The sequence below is a fragment of the Jaculus jaculus genome, chromosome 5 (assembly GCF_020740685.1).
Source record: "Jaculus jaculus isolate mJacJac1 chromosome 5, mJacJac1.mat.Y.cur, whole genome shotgun sequence".
NCBI lineage: Eukaryota > Metazoa > Chordata > Mammalia > Rodentia > Dipodidae > Jaculus > Jaculus jaculus.
Window position 1 is genome coordinate 23,696,470 of NC_059106.1, and position 17,185 is coordinate 23,713,654.

Consider the following 17,185-nt stretch of genomic DNA (forward strand, 5'->3'; position numbering starts at 1 on the left):
GCCAGACAGGTGTGGCAAGCCAGTGCCTTGAGCCATCTCCCCAGCCCCCTTGTATAGATTCTTAAGCTTGTTTGCTTGTTTGCTCCATTTCCTGTTTTGGAGACAGGGTCTCATGTACCACAGACAGGCTACACACTCACAATGAGGATGACCTCACACTTCGGCTTCTGCTGACGTCACCTGCCAAGTACTGGGTTTACAGACATGCACCGTCACACCCAGTTTGATAGTCTTAAGCCCCAAACACACTTAGGAAAAATTCTCAATTTAGGACATTCTTAATTTGAGAATTTTTTTTCTTTTTGCATGTGCATGTGTTTGTGTGGTGTGCATGTGTATGTGTTCATATGCATGTGGGTGCATGTGGAGGTCAGAAATCAGCTTTGGGTGTCTTCCTCAATCATCCTCCACCTTATTTTGGAGGCAGTGTCTCTCAGTGAGCCTAGCTGGAGCTCACAGATGTGGCTACACTAGCTAGTCAGGAGGCCCCAACAATCTTAACTGTTTCTGCCTCCCCAGGGCTCAGGTCACAGGCGGCTAGCATGTCAAGTGGGTAATGTGGACCGAAGCTCAGGCCCTCATGCTGTGCAAGTTTAACCACCGAGCCATTTCCTCAGCCCCAAGAATGTCTTAAGGCACGAAAAGAAAAGGCAATGAAGGGAAAGAGGTGAAAAGAAGAAGGGCTCAGAGACAAAGCCCCAGCTGTAGTAACAAGTAAAAAAGGAAAACTAGGGCTGGAGAGATGGCTTAGCGGTTAAGCGCTTGCCTGTGAAGCCTAAGGACCCCAGTTCAAGGCTCGGCTCCCCAGGTCCCACGTTAGCCAGATGCACAAGGGGGCGCACGCGTCTGGAGTTCGTTTGCAGAGGCTGGAAGCCCTGGCGCGCCCATTCTCTCTCTCTCCCTCTATCTGTCTTTCTCTCTGTGTCTGTCACTCTCAAATAAATAAATAAAAAATTTTAAAAAATATATTAAAAAAAAAAAGGAAAACTAACTGTGGAAGGGCAAGTACCTGGAAGGGTGTCTTTTTTTTCTGAGGTAGGGTCTTGTTCTAGTCCAGGCTGATCTGGAATTAGTCTCAGGCTGGCTTTGAACTCACAGTGATCCTCCTTCCTCAGCCTCCCAAGTGCTGGGATTAAAGGTGTGAGCCACCACGCCTGGTTGTTGTCTCCTTTCTTAAAATTTTATTTATTTATTTATTTGAGAGAGAGAGAGAGGGAGACAGAGAGACGGAGAGAACAAACTCCAGATGCATGCACCACCTTGTGCATCTGGCTTATGTGGGTCCTGGAGAATTGAACTGGGCTCCTTTGGCTTTGCAGGCAAACGCCGTAACTGCTAAGCCATCTCTCCAGCCCTGGTGTCTCCTTTTGAGTATTGGTCAGGACCTTAAAATAATCTACTCCCCATTCAACACAACTGAATTACCTATATATCTATATAGGGATGTATGATCATTAATGGTTAACACTACGCCAAGCACAGAGCTAAGTACTTTCACTGAATCTCGAGCTCATCCCCTCAAGCCCTAGGGATCCCCCAGTGTACACCTACCTATCCCTGAGATGCAGGGGCAAGCCCACCACCCCAGACTTTCATGTGGGTGCTCAGAATCTCATGCTTGTACAGCAGGTACTTTCCCGATCGAACCATCTTCTCAGCCCCCTGTATGTGTTACCTTTATTATTATTATTAGATATTTTAGTTATTTATTTATGAGAGAGGCAGATAAGCAGAGAGAGAGACAGACAGAGAGAGAGAGAGAGAGAATGGGCACACCAGAGCCTCTAGTAATTTCAAACAAACTAAAGACACATGTGCCACCTTGTGCATTGGATACTGGGGAATCAAACCTAGGCTTCACAGGCAAGCACCTTAACTGTTAAGCCATCTCTCCAACCATGTGTTGCCATTACATGTTACCCATGCTTTTCCAGCATGAATAATCCATTTTAAAGGTTAAGGGGGCTACAGAGATGATGGCTTAGTGTTTAAGGCGCTTGCCTGCATAGCCTAAGGACACAGGTTCGATTTCCCAGTACCCACATTAGCCAGATGCACCCATTCTTTCTATCTGCCTCTTTCCCTCTCCCTCTCTCTAAATAAATAAATAAAAAGAATACAGTGGGAGGAATGAAAAAAAAAAAAGACACTGGAGAATTTAGCTAAATATACAGGTTAAATTTACTATACTTCAAGTCCATCTTCCTTCAACGGAACCAGAGTTCGACCACAGGACCCTACTGTGCCTAACACTGTTAGTAAAGCTGTGCTTATTAGCTGTGGGGTTAAGAGAAACAAATGGGGGTGGAGGTGGAGAGATGTCTTAGTGGTTAAGGAGTTTGCCTGCAAAGCAGGATCCTGGTTCAACTCTCCAGGACTCATGTAAGCCAGATGCACAAGGGGGCACATGCATTTGGAGTTTGTTTGCAGTGGCTGGAGGCCCTGGTGAGCCCATGCTCTTTCTCTCTCTCAAATAAATAAATTGTATATATATATATGTATATTTTTTTAAAAAGAGAGAGAAGCAAAGGGGTTGAGACTTTTAAAACTCAGCACAGTGCTCTGCTCACACATGACAAGCACCCAGTAAGTGCTGCTGTCATACAAATCTTTCCCTGCTGATTTGAATATGACCGGTCTCCTCAAAACTCATGCTGAAATGTGGTTGCCATTATGGCAGTGTTGGAAGGTGGGGCCTTTGCAAGGTAATGAGATCATTAAAAAGGATTAATGCCTTTCTTGAGGTAGCTCTTGTTCTCACAGGACTGGATTAGTTACTACTAGAGGGAGTTGCTGTGATATAAGTCTGTCTCTTCTTATTTTTATTATTATTTATTTGCAAGGACAGGGAGAAAGAGAGAGAGAGAATGAGTATGCCAGGATCTCTTGCTACTATAAATGAACTCCAGATACTTGTACCACTTTTGTGTATCTGGCTTTACTTGGGTATTGAGGAATGGAACCCAGGCTGTCAGGCTTTGAAAACAAGGGCCTTTAACCATTGAGCCAGCTCCCCAACCAGTAAGCCTGCCCCTTCTTCAGGCACCTATGTGCCCTTCTACTTTCCACCTGGCATTGAAAGGGCACAAAACCCTCACTAGATGCCTTTGGACTTCCCAGCCTCCAGAACAATGAGTCAAAATAAACCACTTTTGCTTTATAAATTTATCTCCATTTATTATTCTGTTATAGCAACAGAAAACAGACTAGACACAGCCCAGAGTAAGGATGACAGCCTAGTTTGTCAAGGTAAAAAAAAAAAAAAAAAAAAAAAAAGGAGTCTCCAAATACAGGCTAAGATGGGGTGGGGAGCATTTACTATCTTAATAGAAGTCTGGTAAGAGACCTGATCCAATAAGGAAAGAAAACCAGATTCAAAACCTGCTCTGGCCTGGGGTTGCTGCTCAATTGGTAGAATTTACTTAGTGTGCATGAAGCTCTGGGTTCCATCTCTAGCACCCTATAAAATCAGGCATGGTGGCACATACATAACACCCCAACACTGGAGAGGTAGACACAGGAGACTCATAAGTTCAAGGTCATTTTCACCTACATAACAAGTTTGAGGCCTGCCTGGGCTACAGGAGACCCTGCTAGATAGGTAAATGACAGATTGACGATAGATGATAGGTAGATAGATAGATATATAGATAGATAGATAGATAGATAGATAGATAGATAGATAGATAGATAGATAGATAGATAGACAGACAGACAGACAGATCAATCGATCTGCTTTAACCACAGTACCTAGTCAAAAGAGTTGAGTTTGAATTGGCAGGCCATATTAAGCTTTTTTTTTTTTCCCTAGGTAGGATCTCACTGTAGCCCAGAAGACCTGGTACTCACTCTGTCATCCGGCTGGCTTCAAACTCATGATGACCCTCTTACCTCTGCCTCAAGAGCAGGGATTGAGGGTGTGCAACACCGCACCTGACATATTAAGATTTGATGTAGGGATGTACCTCACTGGTAAGCACCTACTTAGCATGGGTAATTCTAGGCTTCATGCCTAACAGCCGTTCCTCTTCCCCACACAAAAAGACCTGATGGAGATTGGGAGGACTGGGGGAAGGTGATATGGTGTTTGAATAGAAGTAGAAGGCCTGCCAGACTGATGATGGTGGTCAACAGCTGGAAGATTGGGAGGGCCCAAGCTGGAGTGACATCATCGGTGGAGATGTTGTCTTATGTACAATATATTTTACTATACCAATATCAGTAAACAACACACTAAAATGGATCATATACATGAAAAAAATCTTTGTGTGTGCATGTATGTGTGTGTGTGTGTGTGTGTGTGTGCATTGTGCCATCGTGCATGTAGGAGGCTAGAGGACAACCTCTAGTGTTGGTCCTTATCTTCATCACCTACTTTGAGGCTCTGGGAATGGTACTGCTGAGGGATACAGCCCAGTCAATCCAGGCTCATGTACACGGACTGGGGATACAGCTCAATGGTAGAGTCCTTGCCTTGCGCAAATCCCTGAGAGTCATAGCCAGCACCACAGAACCCAGGGCACAGACCCTACTAGCCATTTGCCCTCCCTCTGCTACTGTTCCTAGGTCCATCCCATTCATCCAATGACTCAAGAATAACTGACTATGGATTTTTACCTCAGATATGAGTGTAGACTGTGACGAAATCATGGCTTGTGAAACACCATGGCACTGTTCTCATGAAGTTTATAGTGTCGTCTGTGAACACTCTTAGCATTCTAGTTTCTCTTCAGGTGGGAAGCTCTCACACTCTTTTGAGTACCACACCCAAAGTAAAGAAAGAAGGACACATTATTTCACAACCCAAATACACAGTTAAGGTTACACAGAACAATACTTATTTTTATTCAGTTAAGTCTAATATTTTCTCATCTACTGTAGTTCACTCTATTTTTTTTAAATGCTGGTCATGATTCACCATGTTGGTCCCACAATCCACTAAAAAGTCACAATCCTAAAAATGAAAAGTACTTGACCTGAGGACAAGAGCCATCTCTTACAGGGCCTATCAAGTAATGCCTTTTTAATGAATAAGTATTATGAGGACTAATTTGCATTAATATATAAATTAAGACATGATTATAGATTAAGTAGCTTGTCATATGCATATCAGTGTCCTAAGAATAAGGCTTCTTTTCAAAAATATTTTATTTTTATTTATTTATTAGATAGAGAGAGAGAGAAAGAGAATAGGTGCACCAGGGCATCTGGCTACTACACACAAATTCCAGATGCATGCACCATCATGTATATCTGGCTTACATGTGTTCTGGGGAATCAAACCTGGGTCCTTAGGTTTCATAGGCAAGCTCCTTACCCACAAAACCATCTCTCCAGCCCATTTTTTTTAAAGTATTTTTAAAAACTTTATTTTAAAAGCCAGGTGTGGTGGAACATGGCTTTAATCCTAGCACTTGGGAGGCAGAAGTAGGAGGATTGCCACGAGTTCAAGGCCACCCTGAGACTACATAGTGAATTCCAGGTCAGCCTGAGCTAGAGTGAGGCCCTGCCTCAAAAAAACAAAAAAAGAAAGAAAGGAAGGAAGGAAGGAAGGAAGGAAGGAAGGAAGGAAGGAAGGAAGGGAAGAAAAAGAACAAAAACAATTATGAGTACTACTATAGATCAAACTCAGGTCCTCATGTTTGCAAGGCAAGCACATTGCTCATGGCGCTGTCTCTCCCAAGCCCCTCAATAAGATTCTCATAACATAGACACAAGGGTCAAGGAGGGCAGAGAAGATGACTAGTGAACGACTTGAAGAAGGTACTGCATCTGAAGATGGGGAAGGGACATGAACCATGGGACCTTCTCTAGAAGCTCTAGGAGACTTTTCTACAGACTCCATAGAGAACACAGCCCATCAGGCCATTTTTGGATTTCTGATGTCTAGAACTGTAAGATAATATATTTGTGTTGTTTTAAACCACTGGTATAGTAATGTATTATAGCAGCAATAGAAAACTAATACAGTGATGTTATAGATAACTCAATAAGAGGAAGTGAAAAAATATTTCACAAGTCAAAAATTACTCTGAGAGGGCTGAAGGTGGAGCTTAGCAGTACAATGTTTGCCCAGCATGCACAAAGTCCAGGGTTCAATATCCAGCACAGCCTGCCATTAAAGTTGAGAATTTAGAGGTCGGAGAGAAGTCTCAGTGGTTAGGGTGCTTACTTGCAAAGTCTGACAGCCTGGGTTATATTTCCCAGTACCACATAAATCCAGATGCACAAAGTGGTGCATGTGTCTGGAGTTGGTTTGCAAATGGTAGGAGGTCCTAGCATACCCATTCTTCCCCGTTCCCTGCTTGCAAATAAATAAATAATTTTTTTAAGTTGAGGATTTAGTATATGACTAAAGAAATTAAAAAATATATATCTTGGGCTGGAAAGATGGCTCAGCAGTTAAAATGCTTGTCTGCAAAGCCTAAGGAGCCATATTCAATTCCCCATTACCTACGTTAAGCCAGATGAATGAGGTGGTACATGAATCTGGAGTTCATTTGCAGTGGTACAGCCCTGCATACCCATTTCTCTCTCCCTTTCTCTCTTTCTCAAATAAATAAATATTAAAAATAGATTCAAAAAATAGGTCTCTGTATTTTTACAATGCATTATTCAATAAAGTGATATTTAGACAACTAAGTAACTAAGTTAAAACCAATGTAAAGTTGGATGGCTAGCTCCTTACACCAGAATTATTTCCAGATGGGTTGTAGATTTTAGTAAAATAAAAATAAACAAAACAAATCAAAACAAGTACTAGAAGAAAATGTGAAATTTTATTTTGATTGAGGAAAACACGTAACTCTGAAATGGCAAGGAAGAGTGGACATCTAGTTAGTGGGTGTAATTGGCCACTGAAATTGGTGGGTGTAATTTGGCTACATTTATCAAAAGTAAACAAAACCATACACTTCAACACAGCAACTGAATTCCCAGAAATTTATCTTAAAGTGATCCTTTTTTATTTTTTCGAGGTAGTCTCATTCTAGCCCAGGCTGATCTGGAATTCACTAAGTAGCCTCAGGGTGGTCTCGAACTCACAGTGATCCTCCTACCTCTGTCTCCAAGTGCTGGGGTTAAAGGTGGGCGCCACCATGCTTAGTGATACTTCTTTTTTAAACATTTTTTACATTGTATTTTTTTTTAGGAGAGATAATGGGTGCACCAGGGTCTCTAACCACTACAAACGAATGCCAGATGCCTGCACCATCTTGTGCATCTGGCTAATGTGGGTCCTCGGGAATTGAACCCGGGTCCTTGGCTTCACAGGCAAGTGTCTTAACTGCTAAGCCATATCTCCAGCCTTACCTTGAATTTTTTTGCTTGTGTGTGTGCATGTGTGTGTGTGTAGACATCTATGTGAGGCATCCCTTATGCTCGCCTTGGTGGGATGTGCTTCTGTGTGGTGACCAGAACAGAAAATCAGGGTCCCTGCTCCAGTTATGTCATTTTTCTACCCATTTTTGTTTTGGTCCATGGTCTCTTACTGATATCAGAGCTTACTGTTTTTATTTTATTTTTGGTTTTTCAAGGTAGGGTTTCACTCTAGTCCAGGCTGACCTGGAATTCACTATGTAGTCTCAGGGTGGCCACAAACTCACAAAGATCCTCCTATCTCTGCCTCCTAAATGCTGGGATTAAAGGCGTGTGCCACCACACCTGGCTACTGTTTTTATTTTATTTTATTTTTTAGATGAGTTCCAGCACTTCTTGAGTCTCTGTTCCCCTATGGAACTGGGATTACAGGCAGCCATGCCCAGCTGATGATGTGGGTCCTAGGGGTTTGAACCTGGGTGGCCTCAGGCCCCCTCAGGCCCTCATACTTGGACAAGAAGTGCACTTAACCACTGAGCCATCTCTTCAGCCCAAGAGATACTTCTTATAGGTACAAAAATATATAGTAAAAAAAACTGTTAGTTTATTTTGTGTGTGTGTGTGTGTGTGTGTGTGTGTGTGTAGTGCATATGCATATGGGGGTATACAACGCACGTGTATATGGAGGACAAATCCTGAAGTGGAGTGTCTTCTTTGATCTATTTCCTCTTTATTTTACTGAGGCAAAACCTCTACTTTGAGCTCAGCGAGCTAGCAGATTCAGCTAGCCTGCTTGTGTGGCAAGTGCTTTGTTGACTGAGCCATCTCCCCAGTTCATGAACATGTTCACTAGAGCACCTGAGAACATGCCTGAGCCAATAGGCCAGGTTCTGGGGTTACTCATTTCTTCCAGAAGGGTCTTCTCAAGTCAGCGATGGTAGTGTTGCTCATGAGTCAGCCACAGTGTCACACACAATGCCAGCCAAATCTTCTCTCCCACTGCTGATGCCTAGGGTCACTGCCAAGGCCCAGGCAGCTGGGCTTGGCTGGACAGGACAGAACAAATGCCTATTCCCTTCAGGCCCTCACTACCAAGGGTGAGGAGAGGTCTTACCATCAGCCACACAGTGCAAAAGGGCCAGTCCTTGCCTGCCAAACCTCTCCAAGTATGGACATAGCTCTCGCTCTTAATCTCTCACAGTCAAGGGCAGACTGCAGACACAGGAAAAAAGTCAGTCAATAGCAGTGTCTGCCAATATCCAGTAATGTTTGCCAGTGCGAAGTTGGAAAAAAAAAACAGTCTTGTTAACTCCCAACTGTTTAATTATCTTAATTATATTTATTAGGTACAAACATTAGACTAGGTTCAAATTCCTTATTTCACAGCTTCCTACACAGATAAAATAAAAACAATTATGTAAACTGAACTAACAAAATGTATAATTCAATTGATATTATGTATGTAATGTAGCAGATGATATCATTTCAAAATTGAATTGTGTCATGAGATGAAAGTATGGAACTCAATGCTGTGGTTACAACTGAGGCCAAATCTAAAGTCATGTGCAGTGCTTGGTTGTAAATTGTTCATCAGATAATTCAAAATAGGTATTAACATATGTTAATTTTTTGTTGTTTTTTTGAGGTAGGGTCTCACTCTAGCCCAGGCTGACCTGGAATTCACTATGGAGTTTCTGGGTGGCTTTGAACTCATGGCGATCCTCTTACCTCTGCCTCCCTAGTGCTGGGATTAAAGGCATGCACCACCACACCCGGCTTAACATATGTTAATTTTTGTTGGGAAGATTGCTCAGTGGGTAAAGGCACTTGCTGTCCAAGCATAAGGACATGCGTTTGATCCCCAGCACCCATGTAAAAAGCCATGTGTAAACACGCATGCCTACAATCCTATTGCTCGATGGGGACAGATATAGAAGAATCACTGGGACTCTCAGGCTAGCCAGTCTGACTGAAATATGTCAGCTACAGGATCTCAAGTAAATAAAGCAAAAGAGTGACAGAGGAAGGCAACCGATATTCTCTTCTGTGCACTTGTGCATACAAGATGCACACATCTGCCTACACATACCACACACACACATATGTTTTTTAAAAGAACACAGTTTATTATATATGTTTGCATGTATGTGGTGTGGGTACATGTCTGTGTGTTGGTGTGTACATGTGTATACCTGTATGTGTTCAGGCCAACCTCAGGTATTATCGTCAGAAATGCTATCCACTTCTTTTTAAGAAAGGGCCTCTCACTGGCCTGTAGTTCACCAATTAGGCTAGACTGGCTAGTCAACAGCCTCAAGGATCATCCCGTCCTCAGCTCACCAGTGCTAGTTCTAGGTAAATATGCACACTTGCCATTGTTATGTGAATATTGGAAACTGAACTCAGAACTTCATGCTTACAAGATAAGCCTTTTCCAAACTAAGCCATATTTCCATCCCCAAAGAACATAATAAAGAGCAAAATATTTGCATTATTTTATATAATTTTTAAACACATTTTCTTTGACTTCAGTTTATAGAACTATACCCTTGGTTATTCCAACTTGATCCAGGGAAGCCTGTTAGAAATGTAGAGTTTCAAGCCGGGCGTGGTGGTGCACACCTTTAATCCCAGCACTCGGGAGGTAGAGGTAGGAGGATTGCTGTGAGTTCGAGGCCACCCTGAGACTCTATAGTAAATTCCAGGTTAGCCTGGGCTAGAGTGAGACCCTACCTTGAAAAAACAACAACAACAACAAAAAAGAAATGTAGAGTTTCAAGGCCCACCCTGGACTTAGTGAATTAGAATTGGTGCATTTTTTTTTCCTCACTCTATCCCAGGCTAGACTCAAACTCATGGTAATCCTCCTATCTCTGCCTTCCCAGTGCTGAGATTAAAGGTGTATGCCACCATACCTGGCAGAACCTGTATTTTCCTTTTTTGTTAGTTTTGTATTCAGCAAATACAGGCAGTTTGGTACCATTATTAGGCTCATCTGTGGCCTAAGAACCTGTATTTTTTAAACATTGTTTTTTAAAAAAAAATTTCCATTCTTTCATATGCAAGTAGAGAGAGACACACAGAAACAGAGAGATGGAATAGGTGTGTCAGGGCATCTTGCCACTGCAAATGAACTCCAGATGCATGTGCCACCTTGTGTATCTGGCTTACATGGGTCCTGGAGAATTGAACCTGGGTCCTTTGGCTTCACAGGCAAGCACCTTAACTGCCAAGCCATCTCTCCAGCCCAGAACCTGAATTTTTAACAAGATAACATCCAGTCTTAAGTGAACTAGTATGAACACAGTCTAAAGCTGTATGTGTGTGGACAATTATTTATTCCTTCCTTTTCAGGGTTCCAGGAGGGTAGATTTAAGATGGAATTAGAATTCTCAAGGAATAACTCTGAAGGGTCAATTCTGGTGACTTCTACAAAGGATGTTCTAGTCAGGCACTTATTCCATTTATGTGCAATATTGAGTAGGCAGATACATAGAGATAGTAACCACTAGTCATGGCTCACAAGGGCTTGGGGAGGAGAAACACAGAGTGACTAGCAGGCATGTGAGGTCTTGGGGGGTAGTGATAGTGAGTAGTGGCAGTTTTACAGCAGAGCCAATGGTGATGGTCTCACAACTTTGTGAGTAATCTAAAAGCACTGAAGCATCCATTTCAAAAGATGAACTGTGATCTTTCTCTGTTCTCTCTCCCCACCCTCCTCCTCTCTCTGTAGGGTCTCATTCTGGTCCAGGCTGACCTGGAATTTATTCTGTAGCTCAGAGTGGCCTCAAACTCACAGTGATCCTCCTGCCTCAGACCGCCAGGTACTGGCTTGCATATCATTTTTTTACAGTTTTCTGAGGGAACAGTGGATGGCACTGAGGTTTATATTTGTTTATTTAAAGAGTTCATCCTGAGAAGTTTCCCAAAACAAAGGATGTCTCCTTCCAGCTCTCACCAGTGTTGAAACTCCAAATATATTTATGTTACAAGTCAGATTTACATTTCATAAAGGTTTATGAATAGGAGTGGGAGGACTTGGAGGAAGGGGGAGAGTCTAAAGGAAGGAAAATTAATTGGGAGACTAGTCACAAGGCTTTAGGGCACATCAGTAATGACAATCTAGCAATCTAGACTTGACTAATATCATTCAGAGACATTGTGAACAACCAGATTTGGAAACTGAAAAGAACTTGCTAAATATCTTCTTGAAATCTTACACAGGAGAAATTCAAGTATTTCATTATGCCAACTATTTGGGGTGGGGAAGGGGCAAGCAGTGTCCACAGGCATTATACAAAGATGACCAAGAAAAGTTTCTTTCCATCAGATGGTAGTAGATATCAGATAGTTGAGAAGCAGTAAGACCTGCCCAGCAATAAGTATTGTGTAGTAAGATGAACACTGTAAGAAGAGCTAAAGAGGGGTTAAAATCTAGAGCAATCAATGCCAAAGCAAGAAGAAATTACTTCTTTCCTTGGGTGGGATTCCTTTGGTCTCCTGTTGCAGGAGGGAGGGAGGGAGGGAGGGAGGGAGAGAGGGAGAGAGGGAGAGAGGGAGAGAGGGAGAGAGGGAGAGAGGGAGAGAGGGAGAGAGAGAAAATGGGCACCCCAGCCTCTAGACACTGCAAATAAACTCCAGATGCATGTGCCACTTGGTGCATCTGGGGAATTGAACTCAGGCCGTAGGCTTTGCAGCAAGCGCCTTACCAGCACAGTTATTTTCTTGGCTCAGAAGGAAAATAATCTTTGCAGGGCTTGAAGGAGTGCTGGGGATGGAACCCAGGACCTGTTGCTTGCTAGCACAAACACTATGACGGAGTTCCTCCCCCAACCGACTGTAAGGACATTTTTATAAAGGCTAGATTTGGTGGGGTGCACAGGTTAGAATAAAAAATTAACAAGAAGGTGCCTGGCCACATGAAAAGGGCAATGACAAAATGAGGCAAAAAGGAAATGTGAGTGCCCCTAACCCATCCTTCCCCATAGGATAGCTATATCCTATCACCATTAGCATACAAACAGCTAAAAACTTTGGCATAATAACAACAAATCTGCATTTTTGGAATGCATGAAATCAATTTTATGTTATTTTTTAGATATTATTTTTATTTATTTATTAGAGAGGCAGAGAGAATGGATGTGTCAGGGCCTCCAGCCACTGAAAAACTCCAGACACAACGAGCCACCTTGTGCATCTGACTTACATGGGTTATGGGGAATCAAACCTGGGTCCTTTAGCTTTTCAGGCAAGCTCCTCAACCGCTAAGCCATATCTCCAGCCCTGAAGTCAATTTTAAAAGCACAATGTTCATGGCACAGATTGGGAAAAGCACTTCCACGTTCGTTTAATAAATGAATGCCGTTTGCCGTGGCTTTGTTTTACAGCCTGCATTTAGAAAGGGAAGTGATTCAAAACCGCGGCCTCAAAGCCTATACTCTCTAACGTAATGAGTTGGGACAGCCAGGTGCCAAGGAGTTCAAGTTTGCCACTTCATTTTATTTTCGCCTCCTTGGTGTCCGTTCCAGGAGTCGATAGGGTCACCAGAGGGAGGGGAGAGAGGGCGGGGAATGGCTTAGGTCACGCCCAAGCAACTGAAATAACCAATCAGGGCTTGACTGTGGCGCGGGGGTAGCCCCGCCCTCCCCTCCCACCTCACCTTCCCAAGCCCCGCCTCCCTCGCACCTGCGCGGGTTTCGCTCCAGGGCTGGTGAGCTCTCTCCTAGCGCTAACGGGGGGGCGTGGCCTAGCCTCTCGCGAGACCGCCTCCTGTGGCTGCCGCGCCGCCGCTCCTGGACGCTGACTGGCTCGAGCTTGCGCAGCCGCCATGTCCGGTTGCTATGCTGCGGCCTAGGAGACTGGGTGTGCTTGAGGGAGGAGGAGAAGGAGGAGACGGCGGAGGAGGAGAAGGAGAGGAGGAGGCGGAGGGGGCGGAGGAGGCGGAGGGGGGTGACCGAGCTGCTCTTGCACTCTCGCTCACCGACGCTGCCCGCGGATTACGCGTCGCCTCACGCCGCGCGCTCTTCTGCACCTCGCCGCGCCGTCCCTCCCGCCTCCCCGCCGGACATTGTTCTCTCCGGACTCCTGGGTCCCTCCGTGGGGGCTTTGAGCGACTCGGCCTGAACCCCGCTCGGGGCAGGATCACAGGCTCGGGGGCCCTTCCTCCCGCAGCACGCTCTGTTGCGGGGGGTGTGTGTGTTTCGGGTGGATTATCTCATCCAGCCGGCAGGGAGGTGCGCGCGCGCCGGCTGCCCGGCTCGCGGGCGGCCCCGCGGCGGCCCCGCAGCATGACGGGGTGCGGGCGGCGGGCGGCCGTGCTGCGGCCGCTGTGGCGGCGGCGGCTGCTGGCGGGCCGCTGACGGAACCCGGTGGGCGCGGGAACACGGCGCTGCTCCCGTCCACGGGGCGCCCTGGCCTCCGCGGGTTTTTTTTTTTTTTTAGGGGAAGATTTTTTTGATTTTTGGGTTTTTTTTTTGTTGTTGTTGGTGGTGGTGTTGTTTTTTTTTCTCCAGCCGAGAAGACGCGGCTGTGCTACGAAGGTAAGACGCGCGCGCGGCCGCCCGCGCTGGCCTCCGTCCTGGCCCGCTTCGTACGGGGGATGCACGCGAGCCATCTGGGACCCGGGGCCGCGCGGGCTCCCCCGAGGATAGCCGGGTAGCTAGCCTTGCCAGGATCCTCTCAAGGAAGTCTAAGGAAAGGGGAAAGGCAAACATACGCTTGCCCCGTTTTCTTCCCGGGTCCTCTGCTCTCGGAGCTCCCCGGGGGGATTGGAGTTGAAGTCTGTCGGGGGTGAAGGAAGGGACCGGGGATGGGAAGGTGCGAGTAAAGCTCGGTCCTGGGTACCTCGGCTCCAGCTAAGGCTGGACAAGCTGAAGTTGCTCCTTGCTGGTGAATCGTTCTTTTTGAAATTGATTCCTGGGAGCATTTCTTCCGTGCTGCATGAGCATCTAGCCTGACAATGGAAGTTTTAAGCTTTTTAGGATTTCTACCAGTATACATTTATACTTAGGAACCTGTAGTTGCACCCCCCCCCCCAAATAAAAGTTGAGTTGTAGCTAAATAGATGTCCTGATCCATTTCCCGGGGTTTCCTTATAAAATGAGACAGTGTACACTTGTCTTGTGTAGGTAAATGGATGTTTTTGCGAAACTTACGTTAAGAGACTTTATGTCTGGGCTTGCATCTTAGGGTGATATCAGTGTATTCAAGGACGATTTTAAGGATTTTTTTTAACCTTTGTTCTGGGAAGACCTGTCATATTTTCTAGCCACTTTTTGAATAGGAAATTTAAGTAATTGCTTATGTGAACAAACAGATCTTGGGCCCAGCTGAAATAGAACAGCTCATTGGCCACATTTTAAACATAGCTATGGAGGAAAGGAAAAAAAAAAACAAAATAAAACAAAAACAAGTAGCCCAAAAGCCATTGTGTCAGGTTTATAGAAAGAAGCCAGACTTTTTTTTTTTTTTTTTTTTTTTTTTACTCCTGTGTCAGAGGGAGGATAAATTATTTTTCAAAGGGGGTAGGGAGTGACCTTAAAAATAATTATTTACAGTGTACTTAATAGAGCTGGATATATCATTTGAATTTTGAGTTTGAGGATTACAAATTCAACACTCCTAAAGAAAAAATAAACGTTTTGAAAGCAAGTTTGTGTATTGCATAGAACAGGTTTATTTACTCATAATAAAATAATTGATCTTCTTATGAACACTACCATTTTTTGTCAGAATACATTTCTGCTCCAATTACCACAAAGCTATTTTTGTGTTTCTTCACTTTTTTTTTTAAATAGCACACACGTCTTTGTTACATTTGTATTGACACATGTGCTGTGCGTGGCCTCAAAGTGATCTTGAGTGATTTATAAGAGCAACATAGTCTTTTTTTTTTTTCTTTTGGTACACTGGATCATTTGTGATTGAGTGAATTTGTTTTAAATATTTGCCAAGAAGATTTTAAACCACAAGGAGGCATTACTTTTTTTTCTTGATTTTTGAGTAGGTTATTATTTATTAAGGAATCACAGATTCCTAAAGAATACCAGTAGATGAATATGTGACTTTATTATTGCCTATTTTTAATATCTTAGCTTCTGGGGTATGGGTAAATTATGTCAAGTCTCCCCACCCCTTAGTGACCAAAATGAGTATCTTTTAAATGTCCCTAGTAACATTGTTGCTTTAAATTTAAGACACCTAATTTCTAATTTAGGCTAGGCATAAAACCAGCATCAATTGAACCCACTTGCTAAAAATACTTTCTGGGTCGGATGTACTTAGAGTGCAGCCTAAGGAAAATTCAGTTGAACTGTTTTACTGTGACCAATGTACACTTCATTATTTTTGAAGGACGTCAAAAAAGCTACAGAATACTATAGGTTAGATGTGATCAATTCAAGCATAGATGCCTTTTTAAAAAATATTTAAGGTAGGATAATAATTAATTTATATGGGATAAGAATATAAACTTTTTTCAGCTTTTTAAACAAACTTACATGACCCCTATTGACTGTTATTAAGTAATCTTGTTTGTACACTTCAAATGTTTTAATATTACCTACGACCCATAAAGTTGTAAAGTGACTGTATAATGTGCATTGTTATTCATTTAGCATTTATAGCTTATAAAGCTCTAAAAGGGGGTCAGTGATCATATTTTTGAGTAAATTACCTTTAAGGTACTGAGTAAGAGACTACTAGGTAATTTCAAAGAGCCACTTACTGAGAGTACTTTTTCATCCTAAAGTTAATATGTTTAAAAAGCAAGAACATGTTTTTAAAGATATTAGGAGTCTTAACTTGTTTGGTGGATATTTAAAGGCAAATAGTTAAAAGTTCTGCTTGAATGCTTTGTTTTAGGAATGCAAGATTGGTGAATTCATTAGGGATGCAAGTGTGTGGCAGTGTAGCTAAATATAAATTGCGGCTTTTAAATAAAATTTGATTATTGGTAGTAATGCCCTAGTTTACAAACTGAGTTGAATTATGTTGTTTTTCTGGGTTATTGCATGTTATGAAGCTTTCTTAATGCTGTAGTCCAGATGTGTTATATTTACCTGCTCACTAGAGTAAGCTGTGCAGCTTTAGAGGTTGGCATAGCATTCTGGAAATTCTTTTTGTTTTCTTTTGCCTGGAAAATATAGTAGAGGAAGGTGTTATGTCTTTATGTAATGCTCAGTTAGTACAGACGGTGAGCAGGGATGTAGAAGCATTGTAGAATCTTCCTTATGGCCTGGGAGCAGTGCAAGTATTTCATGTCTCTAGCAGGAGAAATTGGCAATCACATATAAACTCAGAGAAAAGAGAAGGGGAAACTTATTATATTCTTGAGTAAAAGCATCTTGTTTTCATTTTTCATTTCATTCTGAACTAGAAACATTGGAAAAGACATGCAAGTTTTTGAAAAAATTGGTAAGAATAGAATGGAAGTATATGATATGGACTATATTGAGAGGAATGGGTGTCATTTATGTCTTTTTTTGTTTTGTTTTGTTTTGTTTTTTCGAGGTAGTGTCTCACTTTAGCCCAGGTTGACCTGGAATTCACTATGGAGTCTCAGGGTGGCCTGGAACTCACAGCGATCCTTCTACCTCTACCTCCGGAGTGCTGGGATTAAAGGCGTGTGCCACCATGCCCGACTTCATTTGTGTCTTCTAACAGATTTTATAGAAAGTAAAAAAGGACCAGAAGAGACAAATGTTTATATTTGTTATCTGTTAAGTGGCAGATCATGTATATAAGATTTTTTTTCAGGTTATTTCTCTTAATCATTGAGGATATTTGTGAGGTGTATGTATCATTAATATACCACTGCTGCTTCCCCAGACGGTAGGATTCAGCCACACCAGGCTGACTCAGAGGGTTA

At 43.1% G+C, this 17,185-nt stretch overlaps 1 protein-coding gene across 4 annotated transcripts in view; it reads left to right on the forward strand.

The window, feature by feature from the left end:
- Positions 1-13,814: 13,814 nt before the first annotated feature.
- Ptpn4 (protein tyrosine phosphatase non-receptor type 4) overlaps positions 13,815-17,185 on the forward strand; it is a 162,583-nt gene continuing 159,212 nt past the window's right edge. For all 4 annotated transcript variants that reach the window (XM_045151248.1, XM_045151250.1, XM_045151249.1 and 1 more), the window contains exon 1: positions 13,815-13,856. The gene's annotated coding sequence lies outside the window, so the exon portion shown is untranslated. The remainder of the gene's footprint in view (positions 13,857-17,185) is intronic.